The sequence below is a fragment of the Crocuta crocuta genome, unplaced genomic scaffold, assembly GCF_008692635.1.
Source record: "Crocuta crocuta isolate KB4526 unplaced genomic scaffold, BGI_CrCroc_1.0 scaffold39, whole genome shotgun sequence".
NCBI classification, from domain to species: domain Eukaryota; kingdom Metazoa; phylum Chordata; class Mammalia; order Carnivora; family Hyaenidae; genus Crocuta; species Crocuta crocuta.
Genome location: NW_027533334.1, coordinates 3,806,769 through 3,820,895, shown reverse-complemented (window position 1 = coordinate 3,820,895; position 14,127 = coordinate 3,806,769). Strand labels below are relative to the sequence as shown.

At 41.7% G+C, this 14,127-nt stretch overlaps 1 protein-coding gene across 1 annotated transcript in view; it reads left to right on the top strand.

The window, feature by feature from the left end:
- The first annotated feature begins 481 nt into the window (after positions 1-481).
- ATP6V1C1 (ATPase H+ transporting V1 subunit C1) overlaps positions 482-14,127 on the top strand; it is a 40,957-nt gene continuing 27,311 nt past the window's right edge. Inside the window, exon 1 of the mRNA XM_077748213.1 lies at positions 482-613. The gene's annotated coding sequence lies outside the window, so the exon portion shown is untranslated. The remainder of the gene's footprint in view (positions 614-14,127) is intronic.

The following is a 14,127-nucleotide window of genomic DNA, read 5'->3' as shown; positions in this document are numbered from 1 at the left end:
TCATGGTAAGGAGTAATTCGCTCCAGTAGATAAATCCTTAAAAGATTAGCAGGATGCCTAGTGCACAGTCAATGCTCCACGAACGTTTGTGGAATTAAATGGAAGGGGACTGGCAGGAGAGCGTGAATCAGTTGACGTGAACTATTAAGGATATTACTAAGAAAACGGGGCAGTCTGAAGAAAACGCCCAGCCCGTATGGGGGCTGGCAACCAACGCTGACCCGCAGACACCTGAAGAAGTCGGATAATGAGAGGGACGGCGGTGGTGACGTTCGCTGGGGGCGGACCAGGCGGCACCAGGACTCTGGGAGAGGCGGCAAACTCCGCCCACCCCGGAACCGCGGCCGCCAGCCCTCGCGGGTCTTCCAGGCTCCCCGGAGAGCATCCCAGCCCCGCCCCTCCTCGGAGGTCGCGGCTGCGACGGCAGCTGCGGCTGCGCAGTGGCGCGCGCGTAGGCGAGGCGGCGCGCGCCGCGGTNGACGCTGGGGTCGAGAAAGCCGTGGGGCCGGAGCTTAGGTCCGGGAGGGATGGAGCGCTGAGCCCTTAACGTCCGCCAGGCTGTCCGCCTCCGTACCTGTTAGTGCAGCCACTTCGTCGTTTGACACCTTCCTGGGTCAGTGAGCGGTGGTTACCCCGGGTGGGGAGTCCTGGCCAGGCCGAACCTTGCGCTGCGGTCGCCGTCTGGGAGGAATGGGGGCGGGCGCGGGGGCCGAAGCTGTGGCGTTGGAGCTGGCTGGGTGGCTGTGTCTGGTTTCTTGGCCCCAGTTCGTTGAAACCTTGGGCGTAGGTCCTGTTTCAAAGGAAGAGGAAGGAGGGAAAAAGAAATGGCCCTAGGGGGTGCGGAGGAGCAGAGACAGGAAGGCGAAAGAAACACTGAGGGTCGGGGACGTTTCTCCTTGCATTGGGGGTGGGGAGCGAATCCACGCCTCTTGGTTGAGAGGGACGAAATGTGACAGAGTGGCCCAGATGAGGATCTGGGGTGGTGGTGTGTGAGGTCACAGCGAGCTCGAGAGCCTTAACTGGGTGTACGCGCTTGTGACTAGGGGGATGGCAGTTTAAAGGGTCTAGGAGCCCCTAGCTCCAGGCAGGGGTCTCCTGCACAGGACGCAGGATCTTTGTAGGCAGGGGAAAGAACGAGAAACCAGAGAACTCATTTTTATTAGGATGGGGGAAGGGTAGGCAAGAAACCCCTGCAGAGGAGCTTGAGAGAGTCACGTAAGGCAATTTGAATCACCAGTGTTAGGGAAACAGCAGCTATTTCAATGAGAGCTCAGTACTTAGCTCTGCTCTCAATCCTGGAGTGGGATGTAAACAGTCGAGCCTTAGGAGTTCCCACCAGTGTTGGGGAGAGAAGTCACGCACATGAAACATTGAAGTATTACGAAGTTACCGGTAATTATCAGAACGAATGCTAAGTGCTTTGGAATTGTGGGGTAGGGACGGAGGTATGAACCGGCAGTATCAGGAAATATCCTGGAGGAAAGATAACTGGGGTTGGGCCTTCGCAAGCCAGTGGGATTTGAACTGGTGGAGAGAAATGAGAACTTTCTAGGCACGGAAAACCACAGGATTTGAAGGCCGAAGATGAGAAGAAAGAGTGCTTCTAGGGGAGTCAAAAGGCCAAGTTTGTGGGGGATTTAAATTGCAGAGAAGTGAGAAATAAAGTTGGGGTCCAATAATGAAGACTGTTGAATGATATTTACTCATTCAACTGATACTCCTTCAACTGAGCTATGTATATTCTAAGTACTGTGCTGCTATTAAGGTTTAGAAAACAGGATCTCATAGAGCTTACAGTCAAGGGGAGGAGATGGGTTTTAATAAATAATCATGTAAGTGTGAAATGTCCTTGGGAGGAATAAGAGTGGTGTGAAAGAGTTTGTAAAGGAGATGCCTTTATAGAAAGTACAAAGGAGGCTTTTTGGAGCATGTGACTTTCAAACTGTTACCTGAAAAGAGGCTAAAAAGCAAGAGAAGGTGTGACCGAAAATGTTCCGGGTGGAAAGAACAGCGCATGTCCGTGCCCCGACATGTGAAGAGGAATAAAGCTTTTGAGAAGTTGTAGGAGGGCCAGCATGGCCAGATCTGGAGGGAGCTATGTGAGAGGCACGCAGGGGGAGGCTGGGATCAGGTCCTTTTATACTAAAAGTAAAGGGAAACCAGTGAAAATTATAGGCAGTAGAGTGACTTAGACTTTTTTTTTTTAATTTATTTTGAGAGAGAGTGTGTGTGTGTGAGCACGTAAGTGGGGGAAGGGTGGGGAGGTGGGGACAGAGGATCGGAAGCAGGCTTTGTGCTGACAGCAGAGAGCCGGACATGGGGCTGGAACTCATGAACTCTGAGCTAGTGATCCAAGCCGAAGTAAGACAGTGAGCTTTCCAGGTGCCCCTAGATGTGGTTTTTTAAAATGAAATTTTGTGGGGCGCCTGGGTGGCTTAGGCGGTTTAGCGTCCGACTTTCGCTTAGGTCCGAATCTCGCGGTTCGTGGGTTCAAGCCCCGCGTCGGCCTCTGTGCTGACTGCCAGCTCAGAGCCTGGAGCCTTTTTCAGAGTCTGTATCTCCCTCTCTCTCTGACCCTCCCCTGCTCACGCTGTCTCTCTCTCTCTCTCCTAGAAATAAATAAAAATATTAAAAAAGTGAATTCCTTTCTTCCAAGGAGATTCACAATAAAAAAAAAATAAAAATAAATTTTGTTGAGAATGTAGAGGGTGCAAAAGTGAATGAGGGGAAACCACCTTGGGAGGACACTGTTGTAACTCCTGCCAAGAGATAGCAAAGCAATTAATAGTTTCCTCCTGTAGGAAATTCAGTGGCTTCAGGGGAGCCACTGAAGGATTTGAAGTCAGGATACCTTCCCTCTCCACTAAGGAATTGAGGAGGTTTAACCGTATTCACTTTTAGAGGAGCTAGTGAGTCGAGCAAGGGAAAGAATGATTAGATCGTAGATTGACTCTTCACTGAGGGCAGTTCTAACTACTCCCAAGCAGCCCTGAAGCACACAGGGGAGGCTGAGTCGTTTGGGAGCTGACTAGAGATTCCTTTGCAGAAATCTGTCTTTGGTCTCCCATACTTATCCTCTGTTAATGTTACCTTCTCCAGAATAACCTTTTACTGAACAATAGTTAGTAACCAGGCGGACTCAGTTACCTTTCATGTTTATGTTGTTGTCACGGGCCTTTGAGAGTGAGTAGGTGAAAATGCTATTCATTGTATAGATAGGAGCCTGTCAAGACCCTTGGAGCTAGAAACAGTTTGGTCTCAGTGTGGCATAACTTCTAGAGTGTGCCCACTGCTGGTCTCGTTCCTGCTGATCACCTACATATTAACCACAGTAGTATCTAGAGAGAAGGGTGAGTTTCCTAAAGTACATCGTAATCTTTGATTCAGCACTTTTGGTGAACTTTTTCTGGTAGGACACCTTCAAGGGATTTGGCAGCAGGGATCAGCGCTTTAAAAACTGCTTTTCTGTAAGCTTGGGTAAACCTAGTCAATATACAGTTCAGCTGGAGCAGATAATGAGCAACAAAGTAGAGCTCAAAGTGCTCAGGTTGTCAATCACGGTTCTTTGGCAACAAGCAAGTCTCAGGTCGTGCTGAAGACAGAGCGGAGCCTAAGGGTGGTGTCTCAGAACTCCTGGATCTTTTTCTCTTGGTATATCTTGCAGGGACTAGATAAAATCTAAAGAAACAGTACCCAGCCTCTGACTAAAGTAAATGCTGAGAGCCGGGCAGTGTAATTCTGCAGTTAAAACTGGACATCCTGGTTTTTAGTTTTTGGCATGTTAGTCTTAGGAGCTTCATTTACATTGGCTTTTACAACCTACAAAGAAACTTTTGGGCTTCAGAAGTTGGAAACTGATTATTTCCACAACTTGTGAAATAATTCCATTGGCCAAAGAGCAAAACTGTATTGCCAGAATAAGGCTTTGTGGAAGGATCTCCTTATAGTCCACCAGTTCTGAAGCAGTCTTCCTGTTGAACTTGAGTCTGTTGAGGGGTAACCAAAGTTTTGACTAAGTACCTCCTAGTGTAAATTTTGTTCTTGTACGTATTCTGATCTGTCTGTAGGAGTAAATTATTTTCACCCTTGGATGTGGCATTTAATGCCATTTTATTTATAGACGAATTCACATTAGATTCCCACTTCATAGATGTCTTAAAGACCTAGTAGAAATCAGCAGGATAGTGCCCTCGGAAAGATAACTCAGGCAATGATCCAGAGCATTCTATAAGTTCTTATTAATATTACTGACCTTTGGAACTAGAAATTTCAAGCTCTATTCTTAAGAAAAATTCTTTTCCAGTGGGAAATCTACTTCTAATGTTATATCACTGTGCAGATCTGCTGTACATTTATTGAGTTTAGAAAGGAGCCAGGTAGGCAGTGCGGGAGAGGTGCTTGGGTCACATCAGAGGATAAAAGAGCATTAGCTCTTTATTTAAAATGAGTGTGTATATTTGAAAACAAAATGCCGGGTAAGTGCAAAAATGGCGTTTTATATAAAGAAGAAACTGATGTTTTATTTATGTACTGATTTTTAAGATTTTATTTTTAAGTAATCTCTACATCTAGTGTGGGGATCGAACTTATGACCCCACAATCAAGAGTCAACACCAACTGAACCAGCCAGGCACCCAGAAACTGATGTTTGTTTGTTTTAAAATTTTTTAATGTTTATTTTTGAGGGAGAGAGACAGAGCACTAGTTGGGGAGGGGCAGAGAGAGAGGGAGACACAGAATCCAAAGCAGTCTCCAGGCTTTGAGCTGTCACCACAGAGCCCCACATAGGGCTCGAATCCACAAACAGCAAGATCATGACCTGAGCTGAAGTCAGATGCTTAGCCAAATAAGCCATCCAGGCACCCCCCCCCCCAAAAAAAAAACCCTGATGTATTTTTAAAGGTATTTTAAGCAAGCTATCAGTGAATAGAAGGTTATTTGTAAATTAAACTGGTTAACAGGTGGATTAACTTTACCATGAAGGCTTCTCTTTATGAGCAGCCTATACTTTAGTGTTTCTATATGAGTGCTACTGGCATTTTGGACAGGACTGTCTATTGTTTGGCCCCCATGTTGGGACAACCTAATTATATGCTCCCATATATTTCCAGACTCCTGGAGGAGAGACGTGCCATTTGGTGCAAAACACTTACCTGGGGTGTTACCATTTACTTGTTGGACAAATATTTGCCTACTTGTTAAGTGATAGGCATTTTGTTAGATATTGGGGATCTAGAAGGTAAGAGCACTATTTTAATAAGCTAGCATGTAAAATGTGTATAGTTCCTAGCTGTGTGATCTTGGGCAGATAATTTCATTAACTGTTCTGTCATCTGCCAGTGGGGGTATTAATATCTTCTTTGAGTTAAGCACAAAATTATTTAGCATATTGAAGTGTTTATCACATAGTGCATATTCAGTAAGTGGTTGTCACTACCAATAAACAGAATCTCAAGCTTCTAGAGTGAAGAACGGGGGAAAACTAACATGTTGTAAGTCTGTAACTTGATGAATTTCAGGCTAGGATGTGTTTTGTTAGAGATAGAAGCATCTTCTGGTCGATTGCGGTATTGTGGTCCATTCACTGTTATAAAATACCAGCCCAGGGCTGCTTGGCTGGCTCAGTCCATGGAGCATGCGACTGTTGATCTCAGGGTGTGGGTTTGAGCCCCACATTGGGTGTGGAGCCTACTTAAAATAAAAATTAAAAATAAAAACCCAAAGAAAAGGGGAATAACGTTTTGGAAGCCATGAGTGTAGATTCAGGGTTTCCCCTGGCATGGAAAGAATTGTTTGTTCCTTGAGTCATTGCTGAGTTGTATATGGCAGAGAGGAAGTCTCTAGGAGCTCAGAAGGTCCTGATGATTACTTTCAGTAATAGGTGTACAGTGCCCTCCTTGCCATGTCTACCAATTCATCCAGCTTTACTGGAAATAACGGGAAATTTTCCCTAACACATCCTAATACCACCCTCCTCCCCAAACCTTCAGTTTTTATGACAGATATTTGTGCAAACGTAAGGCTTGCCTCTTTTAAAATTTACATATTTATTTAACATTTATTTATTTTGAGAGAGAGAGGGAGAAAGAGAATTCCAAGCAGGCTCTGCACTGTCATGGTGGAGCCTGATGCAGGGCTCTAATTCGTGAACCACAAGATCATGACCTGAGCCTAAGTTGACCCTTAACCAACTGGACCACCCAGGTGCCCTCAATTATTAATTTATTTTTTAGAGAGCATATGGGGGAGAGAGGGCCTGATGGAGAGGGGAAGAGAGAATCTCAAAGAGGCTCCATGCTCGGCCTGACATAGGCGGGTCAAGTCATGACCCATGGTTGTTGATCCCTAACCCTGGGATCATGAGCTGAGCCAAAAAAATCATGAGTAGGGTGCTCAACCGTCTGAGACACCCAGGTGCCCCAGGCTTGGCTTTTACAAATTTATTTCTAGCCAGTTGAAATAAAAAGATGGTCATTTATAGACCATATCTATTTAAGATGAAATTGTCTTCCATCTTTGAATTTATTTATGGCATGAAATTCAGGTAGTCTGTAATGGGATTATAGAGCAATTTTAAATATTTTAGTTGAAACCAAAACAAAAATTAAGGCTTATTTAAAGAAGGTATATGTTCTGACAATTTTTAAGTTTCTTTGTGTTTTAGTCATGAAACTACTCCTCGAAAGGTAAAATTCCCCTTTTAGTTACTGGGAACTTTTAAATAAGTTTTATTACCAGTAAGCCAAGCCCTTCCCACAATCTAAAGATGCTTCTGTTTTGAAGGGTAGAATTTTAATGTTCAAAGAGGAAACTGTTCTTTTTAAAAAAAATTTTATGTTTGTTTATTTCTGAGAGAGAGAGAGAGATTGAGCAAGCAGGGGAGGGACAGAGAGAGAGGGAGACACAGAATCCAAAGCAGGCTTCAGTCTCTGAGCTGTCAGCACAGAGCCCTGTGTAGGGCTTGATCCCGCAAACTGCAAGATCATGACTGAGCTGAATTCAGATGCTTAGCTGACTGGACCACCCAGGCACCCTCCATTAAAATTGTTTTAAAAATTTTATTAATTAAATAATTTATTATTTTTTGAAATCACAACTGGAAGGCTATGTGATATTTCTCTGACATCTGAGGTGTTTCTTGTGCTTGTTGAAATAGGCCACTTTAGTAAACTTGGTATTTTCAAGGACTGAAAAGAAGGTTGTTTTGCATGTAGACCATCTTCAGTCTCATTGCAAAATATTATTTACTGTGAAAGATAGTTGCATTTCAAAGATTATTGTTTTCTGAAAGTATTAAAATCAGTACAGTATTGGAGCACTTACTGGGGTGATGTATTTTCTCTCGTTGCCCCTGAGTTGGGTCAGGCTCATACCTTCAACACGAAATGCTAGCAGCTCTCTGTTTGAGCTTATTATCCCCACCTTTTATGTTGTGATAGTTATTGTTTTACTGCTTTTGTTTTATATTCAAGTCAGTTGTGGTAGGAAAATAATTGACAGCCTTCAAATTCCCAGCAATGGGTTGATAGAGGAAATAGTCTCAGAGCTTTGCATCCAGGTTTTCCTTTCTTTTCTCCTTTCTTCCATTTTGGAAAATAATTGTTACTGTAATTTTTTTTAACGTTTCTTTATTTTTGAGAGAGGGAGATAAAAGCAGGGGAGGGGCAGAGAGAGGAGACAGAGGATCCAAAGCTGACTCTGTAGTAACAGCAGAGAACCGGATGTGGCGCTCAAACCCATGAACCGTATATCATGACCTGAGCCGAAGTCAGACAATCAATTGACTGAGCCACCCAGGTGCTCCACTGTTTGTGGGTTTTTTTTGTTTGTTTGTTTTCTTTTAACACAGCATACTTAGTGCAGTCAGACAAAAATAGAAGTATTTTAAAAATTTGACCAGTGTTTCTCTTCTGTCTCCAGTGTATGCTGCCTTGATTTTTCTTTTTTATCTTATCATCTGGACTAAGTTTTCCACCCACCCCTAGCTGCACACACAGACCTACCTACTTATCTAGACCTGCATGCACAAAATGGTAAACTCCTTCAAGATAGGGAGTTCATTTTATTTGTTTTGCTTCTTAGATCCTACCACAGTTCTGGAAATTTAAGCACCCACAACATTTGGTGAGATAAATGACATCATCCTAAATTGAAAACAATTACAGTCAAGCAAGAGACATGTGACAGAACACAAAATAGATGTCTGCTTTAAATGCAGTTAATTGCATGGTTCTAAATGGGTTGAGGGGGAACATACTGAGGGGGACATACTGGTTTGGATTATAATAATGGTTCTAGTGCATGGTTGGATGTAGTTGGGGAAATCTTTTTGTTAAGGGAAGTTTGAGTTGATTTATACAGGAAAGGAGAACTTGTTTTGTGCAAAATGGACGGTCTGAGTAAAGCCAAGTAGAAGGAGAACTAAAGGTAGGCAGGCCTGAGGTGAAGATTGATAGAGTTGAAGAAGATTGTAAAGATAAGGTAGAAAAACTCAGACAAGGACACCAGTGGCGAGGACTGTGAAGACTGGCAGATGGGAGTTTTATTTCCAGGAAAGAAGCAAAGTAGGGGCATACATTTTTGTGAGTTATTCAGCATTCTGTCACCTACAGCAAGTTTTTTAGAGATGGAAAATTTTTTCAAGGAGAAGTTTTGGGAATAAATCCGGACTCTACACTGTGGTCACAAAGCCACTGGCTACTTTTATGTAGGGCATTTAAAATCCTCTGTATTCTGTCCTTCATAAATTAAATAAAATTTTGCATTTCTTGAGCAAAGCAAGAGTTTACTTAGATTTTGTTTTGTTCTGTACTTGATCTCATATTGCTTTTCACATTTTAAGCTTCTAACCTGCCATGGAAAGCATGAAAAGGCGGGTTGATGTATAGGTTTCTGAACTCCTTAGAAGTTCAGACCTATTACTAACCAGCACCACCCTTTTTTATTATCTCCAGGGTTCATTGTTACCATTTAGTGGTCTCTAAACTTATATGTTTTCGAGTGTGAGGATACTGTCTTTTTAAGAAAAAAATTGTGTAGGGTGTGTGTGTGTGTTGACATATAGTACTTCATTATTGAAAATTTAGGAAACAGGAATATATAGAAAGGAAAACATTCATAATTCACTCCCAAGGGAGAATTTTTAACAATTTCTCTGTAATTTAATGTTTATACATACCTACATCCTTTACTTTCTTTAAGTTGGGGTAGCTGGGATGTGTACATTTTTATGGCTTTTGATAAATATTGAAACTGCCTTCTAGAAATTGTCTTTTTTTTTTAAGCACAAAACTTTTTGGTCTCTCATATATTATATAGTTATTTTAGATTGAGGATGTCTTTTTGATGCTTTTAAATGAATTTGTTTTATCAATCATGTTAGCATGCCATACATTTCCAAAGTAATAACACATGTATGAATGTGTGGGACATTAATTCTAGCCCCATTTGTTTTTTTTTTTTAATAAAAATGAACACTTTCTCCCCATATCACCAAAGCAATACATTTTCATTGTTGTGCTCACAGTATTACTACAGTCAGCTTACACTTGTTATATTTCTCAAGTTCATTGTTGTTACTCCTGCTTTCTATTAAATGTTAAAACAGAGGTCAGAGAGGCCAGAAGGTTCTGGCTGGATCCCTACATAGGAACAAACAGAGCAGTTAGATAACTAATACCAAAAAATGATGAACAGTCTATACAGCAAACTAGATGAGACATCAGTTTCTGGCCATGATGGAGTTTCTGGTACCATACTTGCTTTCTTACCATAAACAACTAGGAAACTGGACAAAATCTATGAAAAAGCTTGTTTGAGATACTGGACAACAGGTAGTATTTGAACTGAGAGACTGGAAACAAATGAAGTGAGATCTATAGTTCCTCTGCTTTCTACTGGGAGTTGCTTTCTGCCTGGAGTCACTCTCTGGACCATGATCTTGGAAGGGAAAACCAAACAAAGCAGGCTGGTCTTGCTGAATTGAGGGAGACTGGAGTTGGGGAACGCTTACCTGGCTGGAAATTGCAGATCATATTGGCAGAAAGGAGGAAGCCAGACCCCCAAAAAACCCAAAAACCAAAAAAAACCCTTGAAAAGTATAGCAGTCTCTGCAGGAGGGCCAGCAAAGAATGACTTGAGTGCTTTAAATGGACCAATTTCCAGGGCACATGAGGCTGGAGAGTGTTTGAATACCTAGGGCATTCACTAGAATCCCCAGAAAGTCAGACCTTAGTAGTAGAGCTTAATTAGCTTTAAATACATTCTAACAAAAGTTTTAAAATAAGCCTCCAGTGTATTATGCTAATTCTCAAGTACCTGTCAGAAGAGAGTACAACATTCTTAAAAGATGACAAAATCCAGTGATTGGCAATGTAACATTGTGAATTAGTGATCTAACAGATAACTGAACATAATGAGGATACAAATGAAAGGTTTTTAAAAATGGAACCTAGAAAGATGAAAATACATCTAAAGAGAAAAATTAACTTTGTGAGATGAGTACCAGATACTCTAAGGAAAAGTTCAGCAAACTAGAAGATAGAGCAAGAGCGTACCCAGACTGCAGGATAGAAAAACAACTGGAAAAAAGAAGTTTTTGACCTGTGGGACAGTATTAGGTGGTTTAGCATACGGTTTTTGTCTCAAAAGAAAAGAAAGGGAATCAGAAAAAAATTGAGGAAAATAATGGATGAAAGTTTTTCAGATTTGATGAAAAGTAAACCTGGATTCAGGAAATTCAGTGAAGTCTAAGCTGGATAAATCCTTGCGACCATGGAGTAGGCAGATTTTATTCATCTGCCACAGAAAGTGTATATGATGAAAGAAGACAAATTGGTAAATTAGATATCGGAATTGAAAAGTTGACAGCACTGAGTGAACACGTAAACACTTGGAGCTTGCACACCTTTCTGACGGCCTGTCTACTTGGGAAAAGTTTGGTGGCTTCTTAGGAAGTGAAACATACGCTCATCATTCAACTCTGAATTCCACTTCTCGATGTTTATCCAAGAGTAATGAAAATATATTTTTACCAAAAGCTTTGTCGTGGAACATTCATAGCACCTTTGTTCTCAGTGGCTCCAAATCAGAAACCGTCTAACTGTCCATCAACAGGCGAATAGTAAGGATACCGTAGCACATTCATGCACTGAATTAATAAGCATTAAAACAGAATGTACTGCTATTGATGTGCACAACATGGACAGATAGCAAAGACTTGCTGAGCAAAAGGAGTCCAGCACCAGAGAGTCCATAATGTATTTGCCATTTACAGCGAACTTCTGGATTGGGCAGAACTTGTCCGGTGACAGCAGATCAGCATCTGCCCAGGGCTGGCAGTGCAGTAGGGGTTGTTGGGACTGGGTGTGAGGGAGGCTTTGGGATGGCCAAGGTGGTTTAAGGCTTGGTTGTGGTGGTGGTTACACAGATGTATACATTTGTCAAAACTCATGAAACTTTATATTTTCATAAAGTTGATTTTTTTTTTAAATATAGGGGAAGTGAAGGGAGCTAACCAGTCATAAACCAGGTACTTTAACTAGATTATCCCATTTAATCCTCACAGTTATATATACATTTAAGAATATTCAACAGATCCTTTTTGAGGTTCTACATACTGGCCTCTGTGCCAGGTACTGAGTTGTGAGCAAAAATTATGGTTTCCAACTTGAATGGACAGTTTATTTGGAAGAAAGAGTTGAATAAAAAGTGTCCCTCAGGGAAATACTAAAAAGAAGGTGCTGAGAACATATAATACATTCATCCTTAGCATATAATAAATGCTGTCCTGATGTATGATACACATTCTGTTGTATATCTCATAATATATGAGGCACTTTCTGTGCCTTGATTTCTTTGTAACTACTACCCATCTGATAAGGTTGTTTTAAACATACTAAAAGAGTTAGTATATTGAAGTGTTTTTGACTGGCTAGGAGTTAGGAAGTGCCCAGTAAGTGTTGGCTGTTATCTTGAGGACATTCGACAGTTCTAGTGTCTAATGTTGCAGGGGTACACCTGTACTAACCCAGGGAACACTGGAGTAGGACAGGGTTTGGGGGAAGACATTATGAATTTGACTAAAAATACTGGGTTTTAGAGGTTTTTGAGACCTCCAAGTGGAGAGGGCTTGTAGTTGGTTGAGGAGGCTTGTTGGGTGTGGCTCTGGGTGCAGCAGGGGGGCCTGAGCTGGAGATAAAAATCGGAGCGAGAGTTCAGCAGCTAGCCTGGAATGGTCTTGGATATCGATAACAAACTCCAGAAAAATTGTATATGCATGTTGATACCCACATATAACAGAAGGAGTTAGACCTAGGTCTGAGTCTTGAGGAACTCCAACATTTGATTGGGGTGCCTTTTACTTTTCTCTTTTGTTTAACATAGGATTCATGTGTATTTATGCCTGACTTCCAATATGCAAGATGAAAAAAGGCAAATGATTAGGAATAAAAACAGAAGTCCTTTGAAGCATTCAGAGGAGGTGGAAATGTCTAAGTTCTTGTTCAGAAGATAACTAGTGGACACTCAGTTTTGATTGTTTCCATGTAGTTGAGAGAAAAGAAGAAATGTGTTTAGCAGTATGATTTCATTTAAGTATATATGCATATTCATCTGCAAAGATGAATTTTATTTGAAACTGAGCTTAAAGTTTCTTAAATTTCAAGGAGAGATTTTTGTTTTTTAATTAAGTAAGCTCTGCATCCAGTGTGGGGCTTGAACTCAGTGACCCCGAGATCAAGAGTCACATGCTCGGGGCACCTGGGTGGCTCAGTCGGTTAAATGTGGGACTTTGGCTTGGGTCATGATCTCACGGTTCATGAATTCGAGCCCCATGTCGGGCTCTGTGCTGACAGCTAGCTCAGAGCTTGGAGCCCGTTTCAGATTCTGTACCTCCCTCTCTCTCTGACCCTCCCCTGCTCATGCTGTCTCTCTCTCTCTCTCTCAGAAATAAGTAAAAACATTAAAAAAAAAAAAAAAAGAGTCACATGCTTTACCAACTGAGCCACCCAGGCACCCCTCAAGGAGAAATTTTTTTATGTGACTTGTGTCTATAGGATAACAGTGGACATTGTTCAAAAACAGAACAAAGAGATTTTGCAAAAGATTTTGTTCTCATGGGCGGTTTTAACATTCATCATTTGGTTGATTCTGTCCAACAGCTGTGTGAAGAGATTTGTAGTATTCCACGGATGAGGAGACTAGTGGGGTAGAGTCAGGAGTTTAGCAATGGGACTTTTTTCTGTTTTTAAATTAAATTTAAATTCTATCTTCATATCTTTTGAAACTCTTATTTATTTATTTTTGCTTTTTGTTTGGAGATAATCATTGTTCCTTCTAGGAGCTAGGATTGGGATGCTGGGTGTTTTACTTTCAGAAATTGTGATGATCTGGGGCGCCTGGGTGGCTCAGCTGGTTAAGTGTCCAATTCAGCTCAGGTCATTATCTCACAGTTCATGGGTTCGAGCCCAGCATCAGGCTCTGTGCTGAACGTTTGCTCAGAGCTTAGAGCTTGCTTCTGATTCTGTGTCTCCTCTCTCTACCCCTTCCCCCTCACATTCTGTCTCACTCTGTCTCTCAAAAATAAATAAATGTAAAAAAAAAAAAAAAAAGAAAGAAATTGTGATGATCCTAGATGAAAAGAAAAGGCAAGGGAAACTCAATTTATCTAGCAGAATTCCTTGGGCCTACTGGTTACTTGGAGCCTGGAAGGAAACAGGACAAAAGGGTTTAAGGTTACACGTGGGTCTCTTCAAATAGAGTTCATGTGGGTCTGAGTGCAGAATGTTTTCTTCTAGCATGACACAGTAGAGGGTACATAGCCTTTACAGCCAAGCACAGTGAGATTTGAACCCCATTTGCCCCTTGTGTGACCTTGGTAAATTAGATCCTCTCCCAAGTATTACTACCTAGCTCAAAGGGCTATCATGAGAATTAAATGAGATAGTATATGAGATGTGTATAACATGATACCAAACATAGAGAACACCTTTTCCCCTTCATATCCAAACAATTAGGCCCTAGAGAGAGCTCCAGTTAAAAATGGTATTAGAGTACTTCTTAAAAGTTTCCTAGACATTTCTCTCTCTCTCTCTCTCTCTCTCCCTCTCTCTCTCTCTCTCTCTCTCT